This window comes from Hemicordylus capensis, chromosome 5, assembly GCF_027244095.1.
Source record: "Hemicordylus capensis ecotype Gifberg chromosome 5, rHemCap1.1.pri, whole genome shotgun sequence".
Classification (NCBI taxonomy): domain Eukaryota; kingdom Metazoa; phylum Chordata; class Lepidosauria; order Squamata; family Cordylidae; genus Hemicordylus; species Hemicordylus capensis.
Genome location: NC_069661.1, coordinates 99375552 through 99394776, shown reverse-complemented (window position 1 = coordinate 99394776; position 19225 = coordinate 99375552). Strand labels below are relative to the sequence as shown.

General features: G+C 45.1%; 1 long non-coding RNA gene across 2 annotated transcripts in view; it reads right to left on the bottom strand.

The window, feature by feature from the left end:
* Positions 1 to 460: 460 nt before the first annotated feature.
* LOC128326476 (uncharacterized) overlaps positions 461 to 19225 on the bottom strand; it is a 49826-nt gene continuing 31061 nt past the window's right edge. For both annotated transcript variants that reach the window (XR_008308070.1, XR_008308069.1), the window contains exons 4-5: positions 6153 to 6272; positions 461 to 1023 (exon numbers count right to left, since the gene is read on the bottom strand). This is a non-coding gene — a long non-coding RNA (uncharacterized LOC128326476). The remainder of the gene's footprint in view (positions 1024 to 6152; positions 6273 to 19225) is intronic.

Below are 19225 nucleotides of genomic sequence, written 5' to 3'. Positions count from 1 at the left end.
AATGACGGGGGGGCGCCCTTTAGAAAGGTTCGCCCTTTAGCCCTATTCAGACATTATGTTGTATGAGTGCACAGACATTGATACATTCGTATATGTTTTTGTGTGAAGGACTGTACCTGCATTCATGTTGAAACTGAACCTGTGTACTGGCCTTCTATACATGGAGCAGATACAGAGTATGCTGTTTTGTGTATGACTAGGAAACTGGCAGGGGGTGGGGCAGTGGAATGCCAAAGTGTCTGGATATAGAGGCTTCATTGAGCTATAATGGCACAAGATTTCCTCAGAGTTTGGGTCTGCGAACTTTGTAGGTCGTTTGAACCCTCAACATTCAAAAAGTTGGAATCTACAAAATTGTAATGGTATAGAGAAATCCACCAAAATAATAATTTTTAAAAGACCACCAAATGGTACCTAAAATTGTTACATAAGATTCTATATTACTTTTTTAAAGACTGAATTTATCAGTGTCGATCATTTATTTGATGCACAGACCTTTCCACAACCAAAATACAGAAAAGTTACAAAAAATATAAATATAAAATTATTTCCCCACTTAATAGTTTAGACACTAGAGTTCCTCACATACAGAAATATTGCAGTAATATGTATTACAAACTGAAATAAAAGAAACAGTTCATCATGAAATACTGTAGGGGTCCTAAGTGATGACTTCAGGACTCAGGAGAACTTGCTCAATGTCTTGTGGTGGTCCCAATTACATCCACTGTCCTTTCTCCACAGTCTAGTGCTCAGTTTGCTTTCCAACAGATGCAAAAAGTATCTCCTCTGTGTTTGCTCCAATCTCTGTGTCACTCTAGCCCTGAACACGGAAATGAGACCAGAGTTCATCTCTCCATCAGCGCTACTTGTCCTCCTCACTTGTTTGAAATGCATTTGCTGTAGCACTTTTACTGGTGTTGGGTGCGGGGAGCTGAGGTGATACTAGCATCTGCAGTAAAAAGCAGAAGTCCCCTCATCTGCTTGCTGGTGACTTCCACTCCTATTGTTTGCTTCCCTACACTGAAAAAGAAAAAACATCAAGATGCCTCAGCTTTGGGAGTGTGCTCTGTAGTTGCAATTTGATATGGTAAATTTGTGGGACTAAAATCTCAAGACTGATTGAGTCTGGAGTTTACACTTGCAATCCTTCAGGCTGAGCATAGGAGGGTTGCCATATTCTGGCTTTCCAAATCCGGGTGCCTAATTAGCATATTATGTAAATTGGCTTGAAAATAATTGTTGAGCAGAAAAGTGTCTGCACGTTTTGCTCCATAACTCTGCTTCTACAAGGGCTAGAGCTTAGCTAAAGAAGAAGGAAACTGAAATCTGGGCAAATCTGGGTGGGCTAAGAAATCTGGGTGAGATGCTTAAAATCCTGGTGAAACCTGGAATTTCAGGGGGCATGGCAACTCTAAGTGTAACCTGCCAGCTATGTCGGGGAGCCCACCAGAGGAGGCCTGTTTAATGCTCCATTTTATTTGGGTAGGGGGAATTGAAGGGTGTAGGTTTGATCTCAGAGCTGACCATTGTTACCAATATGCTCTTCTCTTATGCCAAATGAACACTTCTAGGGTTTTATACAACCTGGCACTTGATAGTGAACCAGAGAGTCTTGATGGAGAATCAGATCTATTTGGCTTTTGAAGCTATTTGAAGCTCCTAGAATGTGCCACACCTTCCTGCTCACAGAGTTATAAATGCCCTGCAGTGCTGCAAGCAATAGTTTTTGCTATTGAAATTTGCCTAGAAAATAGAAAGCATTTCTAATTTTTTTGAACTTGGGGTTCTAGGGGTGGTGCTGTTGCTTTCAAGACCCTGGGAGATACAGTGCCTGTCTGCTTACTTGCTTCCTATTCAATCTGTATATTTCTAAGTAAAGAGATGTTTACAACACACCATTAAAGTCTTTGGTGTTCTCTTTTCCCGGGAGAAGTGGGGAGCACAAACACGAAGCAGTTTGTTCCATCATTACATCCTCTGTGCAAATTCAGACTTATCTGCAGTGGCAGATAACTTGGCATCTGTTTCCACCTTGGACTTCCATTAGAAATACTCTCAGAGGATCTTATATGTAGGGGGGAAAGGCAATAGACTTAGCAAAATACAGAGCCTGGGATTGTAGCTCTGTGTTTCCCCCACACCTAAGGCTCAGAGAAGCAAGCACAAATGGAAAACAGGAGGCAGCAGACGAAAGGAAAGGTGCCTAAAGGGTACATCCTGTCCACTTCCAGCTGTTTATTAAATGGTTATTTGGACTTCTGGTAGCCTGCAGCAAGAGGGCCATAGCTAGGATGATGGGAGGAGTCTTGGGGAGGACTGTTCCGAACACAATGTTCCCCTTTTGAGGCTTCTAAATTATGATGCAAAACGTATCATAAATTCCTGTTGCCCTGAGCAACTGTAACCATTCCTCTGCAGTTTTCACACACTGCTACAGGGCTGTGGGGAAGTGGCTGGCTGGCAGCTCCGAAGCAATGAAGGGGAAAGCCCACATCAGAAGTGCCACCACAACCACGAAGGTGAAAGCAAAGGGGCTGAAGTCTTTGTGTTCACCTTTGCACTCAACTAAAACCATCATCAATAGTAACCACGAACAGGCAGCTCTGTCACTGGTCCCAGTGAGGAAGGACTGCCTGAAAGATGAACTTAAGAATACCCTAACGAATGCAGGAAATTTCTCACACATACCAGTTTAAACATAGCAGCATGGCACCATTCATATTGCATGCATAAGAACAGTGACCCTGCAGGTCACTCTTGAGTGACATTGTTAAAAATGGTGACTTTCAGCTAGCAGGTTTGCTTGCCGTTCAAGGAGCTGCTGTGTGGGTAACATCACCAGTGGTGGGAGATTAGAGCATTGCCCCTTGATAGAATTAGGCCTACCTCATCCAAACAGCTGTTGAGGTGGTAAAACTGTTCTTAGTCTATATCATGTCAGACTGCAGGTGCAGGTTGCATGAATCAAATTGGCTCTGCATCAAAAATGCCCTACCCATAGAAAACTAGAGGGAAAAGATCTAGTTTAGCTTTCTCTCTGAATGCTAGTTTTAAATGTCCAAGGCTAGCATCAGGGATCAGCCAACTGGGGTGCTGGCCAAGGACCTAGAGCCATCAAAGGGCCCACAATTGATCCCCAAAGCCCTAGTTTAAAAAGATGTTGGCCACCAGTGTGGAGGATGCCAAGAAGTGTCCCAAGTCCCTGCCACTACCAATGTTGTGACAATCTTCCAAATCCTTTCAGGAGTTGACCTTTGTGTCAGTGGTGGCCTCAAGTTTTTTGACAGCCATGCTATTGGTGTGTGCCATCTTGCTTTATCTATACTGCAATGCACTTATCCATGACACTCCATCTAAGAACATAAGAAGAGCTTTGCTGGGTCATGCCCAAGGCCTATCTACTCCAGCACCCTGTTTCCTACAGTGGCCCACCAGATGCCTCTGGGAAGCCTACAGCCAGGAAATGAAGGCATGCCTCTTCTCCTGCCATTGTTCCCCTGCAACTGATATTTAGAGGCATCCTGACTCTAAATCTGGAGATAGCCCACAGCCATCAAGACTAATAGCCACTAATAGACATGTCCTCCATGAATGTGTCTAAGCCATACTTAAAGTCATTCAAGTTGATGGCCATCAACACATTCCATGACACAGAACTCCCTAGATTAATTATGCACAGTGTGAAGAAGCAATTCCTTTTGTTGGTCCTAAATTTCCTGGCAATCAGTTTGATGGGCTGGCCCATTTTTAGTGCTGTGTGAGAGGGAGAGGAATCTCTCCCTATCCACTCTCTTCACACCTTCAATAATTTTATAAACTTCTATCATGTCTCCCCTTAGTCACTTTTTTCTAAACTAAAAAGCCCCAAACATTGTAGCCATACCATGTGTGGAGATCCAGCGTGGTATAGTGGTTAAAGTGCTGGACTAGGACCGGGGAGACCTGAGTTCAAATCTCCATTCAGCCATGATACTTGCTGGGTGACTCTTAGCCAGTCACTTCTCTCTCAACCTAACCTACTTCACAGGGTTGTTGTGAGGAGAAACTTAAGTATGTAGTTCACCGCTCTGGACTCCTTGGAGGAAGAGCGGGATATAAAATGTAAATAATAATAATAATAATAACAACCACCATGTAACAAATGTGCTCTAGCCTCTTGGTCATATTGGTTGACCACTTCTGCCCCCTTTCCAGTTTTAAAATATCCTTTTTGAGATCTGCTGACCTGATCTAGTGATGCAATGGTGTGGTTGAGCACACTGCATGATAAGTAAATATAACCGGTGAGTGCCAGGAGTAGGGATGTGCAGAATGTTCCATTGGTGGGACTTCCAACTCAAAACAGATGTTCCCAACTCAGAGCAGAATGCCCTCAAATGAAGGGATGTTCTTCATTGAACACTGAACATTCTGAACTCCTTTGAGCTCAGAACAGAATGACCCCATTATGAGTTGGAATGTTCCAAGTGTTCCAAGCACCATTTTGGACTCCAAAATGGTGCTCGCCTGGCCTCTGTGCATATGCGGCAGCCATTTGCATGGTCAGCACCATCACACAAATGACTGCCATGCATGCACAGAGGCCAGAATGAAACACTGCAGGGCATTTTAAACTCTGTGTGGAACATTCTAGGAGCTTCAAATAGCTTGAATGAGTCCAAAATGGTGCTCAGAACGTTCCGACTATAATGGGGTTGTTTTGTTGGAACAACTGGCTTGACCTTGGTAAACAACCAGGTTGACCAGAACAACCGGCTTGACTGGGTATTTCAGGCTCATTCCAAGTATTTGTGTTCCATTCTGAGCTTGGAATGGAACATACATACTGTTCCATGCTCATACCTAGCCAGCAGCACGTTGGGCTACTACTACCACCACCACCATCAAAGTGATGCTCCCTCAAGCCTTTGCAGGGGCTTTCTTGAGTGGCAGTGGCAATCTGGAATGCTCTACAACAGCCATGCCCAATATCTTTGTTTAAAGACAGTAGAATGCAATGCATTTGTTCCTGCCACTGCATCAGTAGATGCTGCAATGAGGATGAGTGAATTGTATTGTTGGTAAACAAATATGGCAGCTGTCAGCACTGCTACAAGAGGACCACAACAGTACTTGACCCAGGGCAAACATGGACCAGTATTGTGTATGTGCATGGATTCCCCCCACCCCACCAACAAGGCCCCACCCCACCACAAGGCATCTGTGGAATCCACCACCTGCTGTATAAATAGGTACATTGCAGAAGCCATTTTACCATCTCACCTGCTGTTTGTGTGAACTAAGACCTAGGCTTATTTATGTGATTAGATATACACATCTGAGGTTGTTTCAGAGATAACAGATTGATAGTTGCCTCCTTTGGGGGGGGGGAATAGCCCTTATTTAATAAGGCAAAGAATTCCAGGCTGCAGTGATGACATCTTGTGTCCACTATCTCTTGTGGTCTCTTGTGTACCTTCAGCAAATGCAAATTGCCCAGAGTTCTGGGTACTAAATTATTCCAACATAAGCCAGATAAATCAGGAGCCCCTATCTTGTTTCCTCACTTTAGTCTCAGATCAACCCCCTCTGCTTAGATTTAACATCGTAGGTAGCTAACTGCCCAGTTGCTCTTAGGGTATATATTTGACATTCTCCTCTCTAAGGGCAGCTATATCCTGGGCGTGAATCTGGAAGATGCATTCCTCTTAAATACTCTTACTGGTATTAGCTGGAAAATATGCATCACACATTCTGCTTCATGTATCAGTCCTACCAAGCAACCTCATTAAAGGAATCTTTCAGCTTTTGAACAATTGACTTGTACTTCAGAAACATGTGTTTAAAACCAAACAGTTATTTATCCTAATATGCTTTAACGCCAGCAAATATTACAAATCACCTGATTTCACAACCTTTTACAGCTTATTGGTTTACATTTTGACTTATAGCATTACACACACACATACATTTATATTACTGTAATCCACTATGGACATGAGCCATACTCCCCCTTTGCCAAAGGTTAAATCTTTGCTTGAGGTTTCTATGTTTCCTAACATAGAAACCTCATACAAAGGTTTAGCCCTTGGCAAAGATCTGGAAGAACAGCAAAACCTCCCCAAGACAAAACCCAAAGACAAAGGTATAGAGCTTGGTCCCTCACTAACCATGTATCCAAGGTGAGGGAGCTGGAGGAGCCTTTTGCCACTGCATCAGAGTTATTCTTAGCTCCTGGCACAGCTACTTTCACTTACATTTGAATTTAAGGCTGGGAAGACGAGATCAGTCTGGAATAACAATTTATAACCCAACAGTTTAATCTCTAAATTTTCTTTCTCTATAGGAAAAGGGGGGGCGGTCAGGGAGGCAATAGCAAAACCAGAATGGAAATTTATTTACTGAATCCATTTCAACTCTGTACAAAAAGAATCTCTACAATAAAACAGAAATCTATTGGTGACTGCAACAATCACAAATCATAACTTGTCTCCTGGAAAAGGTCTGTATTTAGTCATGCAGTGAGTTAACTGTCAGAACGCACTCATAGGGCAAATAATGGGATGCATACTGTCTGTTACTTAACAGAGGCCACAATTAACACTTGTACTAGATGGTGATATTATCTTGTAGCTCCCATTTGCCAGTTGCATCATGAGCTGTGCTACACCCATGGATATGCTTTCCTTATCTGCAGTGACCCATTTTATCTATCTATCTATCTATCTATCTATCTATCTATCTATCTATCTATCATATTTTTATACCGCCCAAAACTTACAGGTGAAACTCGGAAAATTAGAATATCGTGCAAAAGTCCATTAATTTCAGTAATGCAAATTAAAAGGTGAAACTGATATATGAGACAGACGCATTACATGCAAAGCGAGATAAGTCAAGCCTTAATTTGTTATAATTGTGATGATCATGGCGTACAGCTCATGAAAACCCCAAATCCACAATCTCAGAAAATTAGAATATTACATGGAACCAAGAAGACAAGGATTGAAGAATAGAACAATATCGGACCTCTGAAAAGTATACAGTGTACTGTGCTTGAATGGCCAGCAAACTCGCCTGACCTGACCCCATAGAGAATCTATGGGGCATTGCCAAGAGAAGGATAAGAGACATGAGACCAAACAATGCAGAATTGCTGAAGGCCGCTAATGAAGCATCCTGGTCTTCCATAATACCTCATCAGTGCCACAGGCTGATAGCATCCATGCCACGCCGCATTGAGGCAGTAATTACTGCAAAAGGGGCCCAAACCAAGTACTGAATACATATGCATGCTTATACTTTTCAGAGGTCCGATGTTGTTCTATTCTTCAATCCTTGTCTTCTTGGTTCCATGTAATATTCTAATTTTCTGAGATTGTGGATTTGGGGTTTTCATGAGCTGTACGCCATGATCATCACAATTATAACAAATTAAGGCTTGACTTATCTCGCTTTGCATGTAATGCGTCTGTCTCATATATCAGTTTCACCTTTTAATTTGCATTACTGAAATTAATGGACTTTTGCACAATATTCTAATTTTCTGAGTTTCACCTGTACGTCTCAATAGCAGGGGTACAAGCAGAAAAAACTATATTTCAAGTACTGTTAATCTTGGTCTTTTAGGCCAGGGGTAGGCAGGCTCCAGGCTTGCAGGTTAGTTAGTTAGTTAGTTAGTTAGTTTAAAAAAAAAAACCCTCATCCATCAAGCAGTCAGGTGCAAAACAGTGGCTCAAGTGGTGGACAAATGCACTTAGAATTAAAGAACCGGGCAAGTCTCAGTATATGCTCAGCCAGACACTGTTTTCAGTATTAGAAGTGAGCTCTTACTCCTTCCACAGAAAAATCTACCCCGTTTTTCTCCCAAGCTGCCTTTGTTTCAGCAGCCTAATTTTGCAGGATCTTTCCTGTCTTGCCATAAGGGATGTTGGTGAAGTTCTCTGAGCTCAAGCTTGATGAAGAATTATTGGGGCTTGGAAACATTCCACACAGAGGCTTCTCTCTGATCTCAGAGATGTTCTTCATCTCCCTCTTGTCAGGCTCTCTGTTAGCCCCTCCCATTTCCTTACTATTCTCCTCCTCCTCAGGATATGTGAGGAGGAGGAGGAGGAGGAGGAGGAGAAGCTGCAGTGCCACCAAAAGGGGAGGAGCAAAACATTTCTCCTCCCCCCTGCCATAGTCCTGGCACACTCCATACCAGTAAGCCAGATGAAAAGCTGTGGAAGCACTGCCACGTGGGAGTTAGTCTGTGGGCAGACTCCAAGGAGATTCTCACGATCGGCCAAAAGCGGGCTAAAGGAGCCTAGCCCGCTTTTGGCTGAGAGTGAAAACCACTGGGCTCGTAGGCAAGCACAGTTTCCTCAAAGCGGGTAACCTGCTTAGGTAGCCCTCCCCTTAGACGAGCACTCTGCTAACCCCATCTATTTGTTTGTGTATTGCCACGGCGCGGCTCCACGCCACGACAACACATGAGGAAACCCCCACCCAGAGACTGAAACAAGCCTCCCGGCCCTGGGGGTCTCTGCAGGCCCCGGGGGTCTCCCAGCCCTGGGGATCTCTGGAACCTGCAGCAGCTGCAGTAGAAGTTCCAGGATGCCCCATGCACTCGCGTGGGGCATCCAGGAACTTCCGGGGGCCACATGGCCCCTGATCCACACAGCCCCCGCCAGCTCCGTTACAGAGCCGACAGTCGTGTGGGCGGCTGATCCAGCCGCCCAGGGCTGCTGGCATGCTCGTCTGTGGGGACAGCGGGCTAAGCCCACTCTCCCCACTAACCCCATTCAGGCAAGTCTCACTGATTGTGAGACTTGCCTCTCCAAATCCCAAGAGCCACTCAAGCTTCATTGTGGTATGTTGCAAAGCAAGGCATCAGAGCAACAACGGGGAGAGGGAAAAAGCTTCCCAAGCTCCACAGGGAGCACTACCGCATTTCAGCTAGTGCAGTGCTATGTGCTGTGGGAGACTCCTTGCAGTGCTGCTGCTGCTGCTGCCCCATTCTTGGATGAGGAGTAAAAGAATGGTAAGGAAAGGGTCTAATGGCTAACAAAGAGCCTGACAGCGAGCAGGTGCTGAATTGATCTGAGCTGCCTCAGACCAACTTGGCCAATGATCTGAGTCCTTCCCCATTTTGATGGGGTTAGGGTTAGGGTTAGGGTTCCCCATTTTGATGGGGAAGAGCTCAGATAATCTCCCAGGAAACCAGGCTAGTGTGAGGTGAGCTCTGGGGAGTTTGCTCATCTCTCAGTTGCTGTTGTTAAACAATCGGAAGTCAGAAAACCTTGCAGATCTACTGCAAATCATCCAAAGATCTACCAGTAGTTCCCAATCTACCAGTGGATATACCAGTAGATCCCACACAGAGATCTACCAGTAGATTTTTCCTGCTCCTCTTTTAGGCCCACCCCTTTCAATTCTTGAGGTCTTGAAAAGAAACATAAATGAAGCCATAATTTATAATTAAACAGTGGCATTGTGCATGTACAGAGTGCCTTTCCCTCCTCTCTGAACAACCGCAATCTATCTCCAGACATTTAGAATTAAGTGGCAGGGTTTCATTCTAGGGTACATAGCAGGGTTCCAGGACAAATCTGAGCCTCAGGACCCTTTAAAAAAGAAAGAAATTAATATCACCCTCGATATTCTTTAAACATAGTCCAAGGGCTTGGGGTTTGGGTATTTGGTGTTTCTTTTTACAATGCTTCCAAAGTTTATAGCTTAAACCTCATGCCATTACTCCATATATGATAGCACCCAAGCATATTTGCCACTTTACATTCATATCTACCACAGCCTATTGTGAAATTGTGAATGATTTCCCTAGCACCTGAAATTTAAATGATTTGTGATGTGTGCATATATGGCACATCTTTGAAACCAAGCATCATTATGAACTGCACCGTTCTTCAGGCAGGACGGACAGTAAGTTTAGAACAGAGCAGATACTATGACAACAGACATGAAAGTATTTGACATTCCGGAAGGGGAAAAATGGTCTGTATCCAAATAGGCCTGAAAAAAATCAGACTTCCCTACACTTCAATGAACAAGAAAGAGCTGAGCAATCCAGCATTTAGAACTGAACTTGTAAACTGTAACTTCATTTGGCAAACACTCAGGATGCCACAGTAGTATTATGCTTAATTCTCCAAGGACATGCATCCAATCTGCTCTTGATTACCATCTGCTGGTTACTGCACAGAGCAGTGTTTGCAAACGTATCTCTAAAAGAACTCGGTTGTATGCATCAGAAAAACAAAACAACTTGAACAGACTTTTCAGCCATGGTGGTCAGCAGAAAATAAGGAGAGGGGGCTTGATAAATACAGTGCTGGCAAGCCCCCTTGAGAGCTCACATTCTGAAGTGGTTTTTGTGCCCGTTCCTCTTGGTTTGAAACAGCTGCTATAGAAAGAAGAGCCCAGTTTCTTCTGTTGCACATAACTGGCTTATCTATGGTGAAAACATGCCTTAAATGGAGAGACAGACTCAGAAGTGGGGTCAGATCTCTGCTCACCTGTCACAGGCTCTGGCAAATCACCACTTCCCATCCTTACTTCTGTGAATCTGCACTTCTAACATGGAGATACGATAGGCTATTCTGAGGGCAAGTGAGGCAATGCTTGCAAAATCATTAGAGAAAAACATACGCACATGCCAGTTTATAGAATTTGGTCTCTTTGTCACTCCCTGGAAGGGCCAAGGAACAGCAGTGAGGCTGTCTGGATAAAGGGATGGAACTAAGCAAATACGGACCAGCTCTGTTCTCAATGGTCATCACAGAGTCCTATGAGACAAAGCATCAGTTCTCAGTCAGCAAACCTGCTAAAAGAAGGCTCAAACCAGCTCACCCCAAGAAGTCAGCAGAGCAGAGGGAATGCACCCCTTTTCATGCGCCCATATACAGTAAGTGAATGGCTAACATTCACCCCATCTGAATAAATAACATATATCAGTACATGAAGGGGCAAAACCTGCTCCTTGCCTCTGACATTAGATGATCTGGCCTCTGCTGAGAGATATACTACAGGGTGGAGGAAGCAGAGGCGCTCTTACCCCTGGAATTCTGGGCTGAAGTCCAGGGCCTCCATACCCCTTGGGGGCCCCCAAATCCTTTTTAGTCTGTCCCAGGTGGCGTGGTTGCATTTAAAATGTGTTGAAAATACTGGTGGGTGGGGCCTCCAAAGGCCTTTAGGTCCAGGCTCCAAAATTACCTAGGTGCACCTCTGGGAGGAAGGCACACTGTGTGCACAGAACACATGATGCATAAAGATGTATTGTGTTCACCCACATAACTTGGGTATCTGAAATAGTGCCATATAACTGCCCGATATTTCAAGAATTCCTCAAATATTTGATTTAGCTCATTTAATAATAACAAATTTGCTGAAACATAGGCGATGGAGTTTCACTCTGTCATTTCTACCCTGCTCTACTGCCAACATTCATTGATTTTTGCAGTTACCATGCACTTACAATCAAGAGGAACAAGTGTATCGGAAGGGTTCAAAATGCAATTGACTCTTCAGCCAACTGAGGAGTTTATCACAAGCACAGCTCTTTAAGAGGAACTGTTTCCATCTGATTTCCAGCACATGACTGCTGAATCTGCTCTTACAAGCACTCCTGCCTCCCTATGAGGACTAGGAGCCAGCTCTGTAAATGACCATTACAATCTAACAACTTAACCACACGTCTACCGTTTCCAAACAAACACCTTTAAACTAGAAATGGGACATCCAAAGCAGAGGCGTAGCTAGGGGAGAGGCGACCCATGTTCGCCTCTCTCTCCAGTGGCCCCTTGGAGTAAGGGAGATAATGAAGAAAATAGGGAGGGGTGGAGTTGGGGGGGCCTCAGGAGCTTGGGGGGCCAGGTTCTTTGAACCCATCCTACACCCTGATCCAAAGCCTCAACTAAAGAGCTTTGCGGGGGTGTGGGGAGGCGGTCACAGAACTGAGAGAAGCTTAGATGCTAGGATAGTAGAGCTACAGAGATTTGATTGCGTTTCCATTTCAAAATAACCATTTTATACCCACTTTTGATGTGATCTGTCTTGATGTGAACATCTATTTCCCAGTTGTGTTTGCTTGCTTGAGTGTCTGTGTGTTCCTCAGCTAGTCCTGCTTTCTATTTTGATTAATTACAGGCTCATGAGAACATCACTGGATAGACATACTAATATTTTTCAATTGCTCTGCAAACAGCCCAGTTTCTCTAACTCCAACTTTCTTCCTTCATACTTTTCTGTCCCCAAAGTGCCAGCATTAATTAGTGTCCATTCACCAGCCTTTTTTCAAATCCACGAATCTGCTTCATAATCAGATGCTGTTCAAACAAGCTTTTCCAGGCCTCTTAAAAACTGGTCCAATTCACCTTCAATCCTATTTGCATTTGAGATATTGGGCTTCAGTCAGTAGTGAGCAGATGGTGAGTCCTAAACATTGTGCGATTAAGGAATTTATAAGTGGTTCCGACTAGATAAAGGAGTGGGGGCAACATTTCTGATATTTTCTTTGCATTAATCATTAGATGGTATTCTTATGAGTTCCGATGCAGTGCTGTGGATAAGAGATGAGTTATGAATCAGGAAGCCCCTGGTTTGAATCTTGCCTCTACCATGCACACATTAGGATCTCACCCTCCACAGCAGAGGAATCATCATCTTCACTTACCATACAGGGAGGTCATTCACACAATCAAAAACTGTGTTCTATCAGGGTTTGGGAGCTGTGTATGCTCCCAGTTTTTGATTGTGTAAGGTAGGAGGAAAAGCTACCTAGATTTCCCCTTACTTTGCTTCCACACAATCACTTCAGCCCAGGGCCGGATTAAGGGCAACTGATGCCCTAAGCATAGTCCAACAATAGTGCCCCCCCTCGGCCCCCTCCATTGCTTAACTGACAAGACATTAAGACTCAAGCAAATTATTTACTTATACCTTAATATTTATTTAAATTTTTAAAAGTTTTCTTCTAGATTTTTAAAGGTAAAGCACCATAGTTCCATTGCCCATAATTTCTTATAAATAGCCGCAACAGAAGGAATGATTGAGAAAAATATTTCATCTTCAAGACATCATAACATACGACCATCTTTTACGTCAAGTTTTATCAATATTTTGTACTGCTCTTTACAGTAATCTTTTGCAAATCAATGATTTTTACTTCAGATACATAGTTTAGTAGTTTCTTGAAGCTTTAGTTGCTCACTGAGCCAAAGAAAACATTTTTTTAACAATGCAGAGTAAAGTTGGACAAGGCAGATAAAAACTTCGAATAAAAATCGACTAAAGTTGAGTGTGGCAGTGAAATGCAAGGTGGTGAAAAGAGAGTTTGAGGAACATTTAGCTAAAAGTATCTAGGGGAATAATAAAAACTTCTTTAAATACATCAGAAGCCAGAAACCTGCCAGGGAGGCTGTTGGACCATTAGACAATGAGGGAGTGAAAGGATTTATTAAGGAGGATATGGAGGTTGCACAGAAGATCAATGAGTTCTTTGTGTCCATCTTCACAGAAGAGGATACAGAGCATATACCTGTTTCTGAACCAGACTTTTCAGGGATGGAGGCTAAAGAACTGAGTCAGATAGAAGTGACAAGAGATGATGTTCTAAACTGTCTGGAAAAACTGAAAACTAACAAATTGCCAGGGCCAGATGGCATCCATCCAAGAGTCTTCAAAGAACTCAAATGTGAAATTGCCGACCTCCTTGCCAAAATATATAACTTATCCCTGCAATCGGGCTCTGTACCAGAGGACTGGAAAGTAGCTAATGTAACACCAATTTGCAAAAAGGGATCCAGGGGTGATCCGGGAAATTACAGGTGCCAGTTAGCTTAACGTCCATTCCAGACAAATTGATGGAAAGCATTCTCAAGGAAAAAATTGTAAAGCACATAGAAGAACAGGTCCTGCTGGGAGAGAACCCGCATGGCTTTCGCAAAGGTAAATCTTGCCTCACCAACCTTTTGGAGTTATTTGAGAGTGCCAACAAGTGTGTAGATCAAGGTGATCCAGTTGACTTTCAAAAAGATTTTGACAAAGTTCCTCATCAAAGATTCCTGAGAACACTTAGCAGTCATGGGATAAGGGGACAAGTACATGTGTGGATTGCTAACTGGTTGAAAGACAGGAAACAGAGGGTAGGTATAAATTGAGAGTTTTCACAATGTAAGAAGTGAGGTCCCCAGTGATCTGTACTGAAACCGGTGCTTTTAAATCTATATTATTATTTCTCCTGGGTGTGCATTCGAATGTGCATCCCGGCGCCCAGTCTGATTGGCTGGGTGGCAGTGCCGCCTGATTGGCTGACACACCCAGGAGAATTGGCCGGCGGCGGGCCAGGCCGCAGCAATGGTGGCAGCGGGTCCGGCCCGGCCTGGCCGCGGAGGCGAGGCGAGGTGGTGGGTCCAGAAGCCTGGGCCCATCCCCGCCCGGAGACTGGGGCAGAAGGTGTGGGTGGGGAGAGAGGTAGCCGGCCCCAAAGAGGCCGGCTGCAGAGGCTGGCAATCGGCGGCAGTGGGCTCAGCGGGCCGCGGAGGTGGCACTTGGTGCGGCGGGCCCATCCACAAAGGCGGCACTTGGCCCGGTGGCGGGCCAGGCCGTGGAGGCGCTGAGCCCAGCTGCTGAGGCGGTTCTCGGCCCAGCCATGGAGGCAGCTCTTGGCCAGGCGGCAGCAGACTGGCCGCCAAGGCCAGGCACCCATGGGGGGCTGGGGTGGGAGGGAACCAGGCGGCGGGACTTCCCTGTTCGCCGCCTGGGAGGAGGAGAGGTGGCGAGGCTGTTTTTGGCTGCCCGCTGCCCAGTAAGGAGAGTAAAATGGGGAGGAGGGAAGCGGAGGAGAGAGTGGGTGAGGGGAGGGCAAGAGAGCATGGGGAGAGGGGAGGGGAAGGGCAAGAGAGCATGTGGCGGGGAGGGGGGGCGGCAAGAGAGAGTAGGGCAGGGGGGAGAGGAAGGGCAAGAAGGAGGGGGAGGGCAAGAGAGAGTGGGGGAGGGGAAAGGTAAGAGAGTGGGGGGAGGGCAAGAGAGAGTGGTGCATGAGGGAGAGAGTGGGGCAGGGGGAGAGGGGAAGGGCAGGAAAGATGAGCAGGATGGAGGGCAAGAGAGAGTGGGGCAGAGGGAGAGGGGAGGGGAGGAGAGACGGGGCAGGAGGGTGAGAGAGGGGGATGGAAGGGGGAGGGAGGGCAAGAGAGAGTGGGGCAGGGGGGAGGGGGAGGGGGCAAGAGTGTGGGGCAGAAGAAAGGGAGGGAGAGTGGGGCAGGAGGGAGGGGGAACAGCTGGCTCCAAAGAGCGCACAGATGCTCTCTGTGGGTTGGCTAGTTTATTCAGAAATGATCTAGAAGTAGTGTTAAATAGAGAGGTGGCCAAATTTGCAGATGATACAAAACTCTTTCGGGTAGTGAAATCCAAAACGGATTGTGAGGAGATCCAAAAGGATCTCTCCAAACTGGGGGAGTGGGTGACAAAATGGCAAAAGTGCCTCAATGTTGGCAAGTGTAAAGTGATGCACATTGGGACGAAAAGCCCCAACTTCAAGTAAACACTGATGGGATCTGAACTGTCAGTGACTGACCAAGAGAGGGATCTTGGAGTTATGGTGGACAGCTAACTGAAAGTGTCTACTCAATGTGCAGCAGCTGTGAAAAAGGCCAATTCCATGCTAGGGATCATTAGGGAGGGGATTGAAAATAAAATTGCTAATATTATAATGCCTTTATACAAAATGATGATACGGCCACACCTGGAGTACTGCGTACAATTCTGGTCGCCACATCTAAAAAAGGACATTGTAGAACTGGAAAAGGTGCAGAAGAGGGCAACCAAGATTATCAGGGGCCTAGAGCACCTTTCTTATGAGGCAAGTCTACAACACCTATGGCTATTAGTTTAGAAAAAAGACTACTGCGAGGGGACATGATAAAATCTATAAAATCATGCATGGTGTGGAGAAGGTGGAAAGAGAGAAATTCTTCTCCTCTTACATAACACTAGAACCAGGGGTCATCCAATGAAATTGGGTCATCCCAGGAAATCTAGGACCAACAAACAGAAGTACTTTTTCACACAACACATAATCAACTTGTGGAATTCTCTGCCACAAGATGTGGTGACAGCCAACAACCTGGATGGCTTTAAGCGGGGTTTGGATAACTTCATGGAGGAGAGGTCTATCATCAGCTACTCTTTGAAGGGCTATAGGCCACTTCCAGCCTCAAAGGCAGGATGCCTCTGAGTACCAGTTGCAGGGGAGTGACAGCAGGAGGGAGGGCATGTCCTCAACTCCTGCCTGTGGCTCCCAGCGGCTTCTGGTGGGCCACTGTGTGAAACAGGATTCTGGACTAGATGGGCCTTGGGCCTGATCGAGCAGGGCTGTTTTTATGTTCTTATGTTCAGTGAAAGAGTTAAGGGCATGATAGCTAGGGGGGAAACTCTGTGGTGCCCCCCTTCCCTTGATGCCCTAAGCATGTGCTTGTTTTGCCTTATGGTTAATCCAGGGCTGCTTCAGCCCAGTTTCTCCTCTTACCTTGCTTCCACACAACCTAAAATTGGGTGCACACACAGCTCCCTAACCCAGGTAGAATACAGTTTTTGTTTGTGTGAATGATCTCACAGTTTTGTAAGGCTTACAAGAAGATAATGCACATGAAGTGCTCTGAGCATTTGAAAGTGCTATAAAATGCTAAGCATTATTATCATGCAGGTTGACGGACAGGGCCATCACTTGGTGGAAGAGCATCTGCTTTGCATGCAGAAGGTCCGAGGTCCAGCCTCTGGCATCTTCAGGTAGGGCTGGGAGAGACTCCTGCCTGAAACCTTGGTTAGCCTCTGCTAGTCAATATTGTCAATATCGAGCAAGATAGACCAAGATGGACTCAGGATAGGGCAGTTTCCTATGTTCCTTTGAGCATGGCATTGAAACCCAAAACATTTAAGACTGAAAGAATGCCAATACAAAGGAATACATTCCAAGTAATCTCTACTTAAAGTTGTCTTCATTGTCATATCTCAGCCTGAATATACCGCTTTTCCAACAAAGTTCTCCAAGCAGAGAAGGAATAAGTACATGGACTACCCAGTCCAAAGGGGCCCACAATCGAAAACAACAACAACACACACACACACACGAGAGACACCAGTAACAGACACCCATGCTAGGGTTGGCTAGGGATAGTTGCTCTCCCCCTGCTAAAATAAGCAAGTCACCATTTGAAAAGAAACCTCTTTGCCAAGGGCGCTTTCCAGATTAAGCCTAACCACAATGTAACTACGGATCTGCAAAGTGTGCTTCCATACTTCCTGTGTTGTGACACTGCAGTCTCTACGCTGACAGCAAGGTGCCATTCACATTTCCAATGCCTTACTTTGGATTTTATCTTTGTGATTTAGTGCTACAATGTTGCAAGTCCACTGCAGAGAAATAGATGTATTTTTCCATTGTAGGAGTTTGAGATTCTGGGGATCATTTTCAATACGATCCAGCCAAGGTGAAGCCAGGGGTATAGCTATAATTGAGTAGATGGGTTCAAAGAACCTGGGCCCCCTGGCTCCTGAAGGCCCCCCAGCTTCACCCCTTATTTCTCTCACTCCGAGGGGCCTCTGGGGAGAGAGGTGAACACGGGGCGCCTAGCTACGCCCCTGGCTGAAGCATTTTACTGCTGTTCTAGGGTGTAATCTGGAAAGCTCCAAGGTGACAGGGGTCCACTGAACTCCGTGGAACTTACTTCCACATGCTTTAGATGAGGGTATAAGTCATTCTTCACCAGAACTCCTCCCCATCACTTTCTTCTTATCTTGTTCATTATCATCCTCACCCATAGAGGAAACATATTTGGGTTGCTGGCTTCTGACAAGTTTCAACACACTCTCATTAATCAGAAGCGATTCCCTGAAGAGCTTCCTCATCTTTAGTGCTCTAAGAAAGCCAATACCATGCTGATGCAATTAAGGAGTGCCAGGCTGTTAATTTAATGTTGCATAAAGTAATGATATAGCATGGGTCTGAACAGATCCTCCAACATGCTCACAATTTCCAGCACAGCACTGAGCACCAAAACCCTCTTTCATGGAGTCAATACACATTAAAGGCAAATTAAGCAGTCATCAATAATTGGGCTACAGTTAATAAATTAGGCCCCAGACCACCTTTTTCACATAGAGTTGGAAATGTGAAACAAGGAAGGCATCTCTCTCATTTTGACTAACACACGTACAAGAACTACAGGCTTTGGGTGCGGGAGAAAAAGCCTCCATTTAAATACTGCATTCCTTGTAGAAGTTGGGAGTTTGGGTTAAGTAAAGAGCTACCCTTAAAGAGCTGGGGAGGGACTGTAGCTCAGTGGTAGAGCACAAGCTTTGCATTCAGAAGGTACCAGGTTCAGTCCCTAGCATCCCCAGACCCAGGCAGAGCTGGGTAAGACCCTTGAAGGAATGAATGAAAGAAAGAAATGAATGAAGAGACCCTTCTCTGTCTGCAACACTGATAATAATAGAATAGAATAGAATAGAATAGAATAATATAATTAATTGATAATATTGTAGACATTACAGGAAAACATCATTATCCACCGGGGTTCCTATTCTGCAGATTGCCATGGGTAATGGAACCATGGATAATGAGTCATTAAGTCTATGGGAATGCAAGGGTTAGGCTCCCAAACTAAAAATAAACACAAAATTGAGCCAAAATGCAAAAAACAGGCCAAATAAAGTGCCATACCATGCTCTGTGAGCTGTCAGGAGTCCAAAGATGCCCCCCACAAGTGCAAATGTCCCCCAAATTTGGCTTAAAATCTTGGGGGGGTAGTCATTTTAACATAAATGAGCCATAAAATGGCTCCCATGCTCAAAATGGTGACTGGAAATGACCTCTGAGGTCATTTCCAACCCACAAATACATGGAATTAACCCCTCTTTGGCCAGATTTTTGTGTGAATGCCAAGGTGAGGTGTCCATTACCCGACTGAAGATGCAGAAGCCCATGGGTGACGAGCCCATGGGTGACGAGTCCATGGATGACAAGGTTCTCCTGTATTGAGCTAGATGAGCCAGTGGTCTGAGTTAGCATAAGGCAGGTTCCTAAACAACTATATCAGCTATATATAACACTGGTTCTGTACACTGAATTTGTTATAAATTATTAAATGTAGGGCTGAGTCAAAAGTTCTCCATAGAAAACTTGTAGCTTGAATTCTGGGGCAACGGAAAAGCCAAAGGTCTCCTAATAACACCCCCCCCCCCCAGCTCA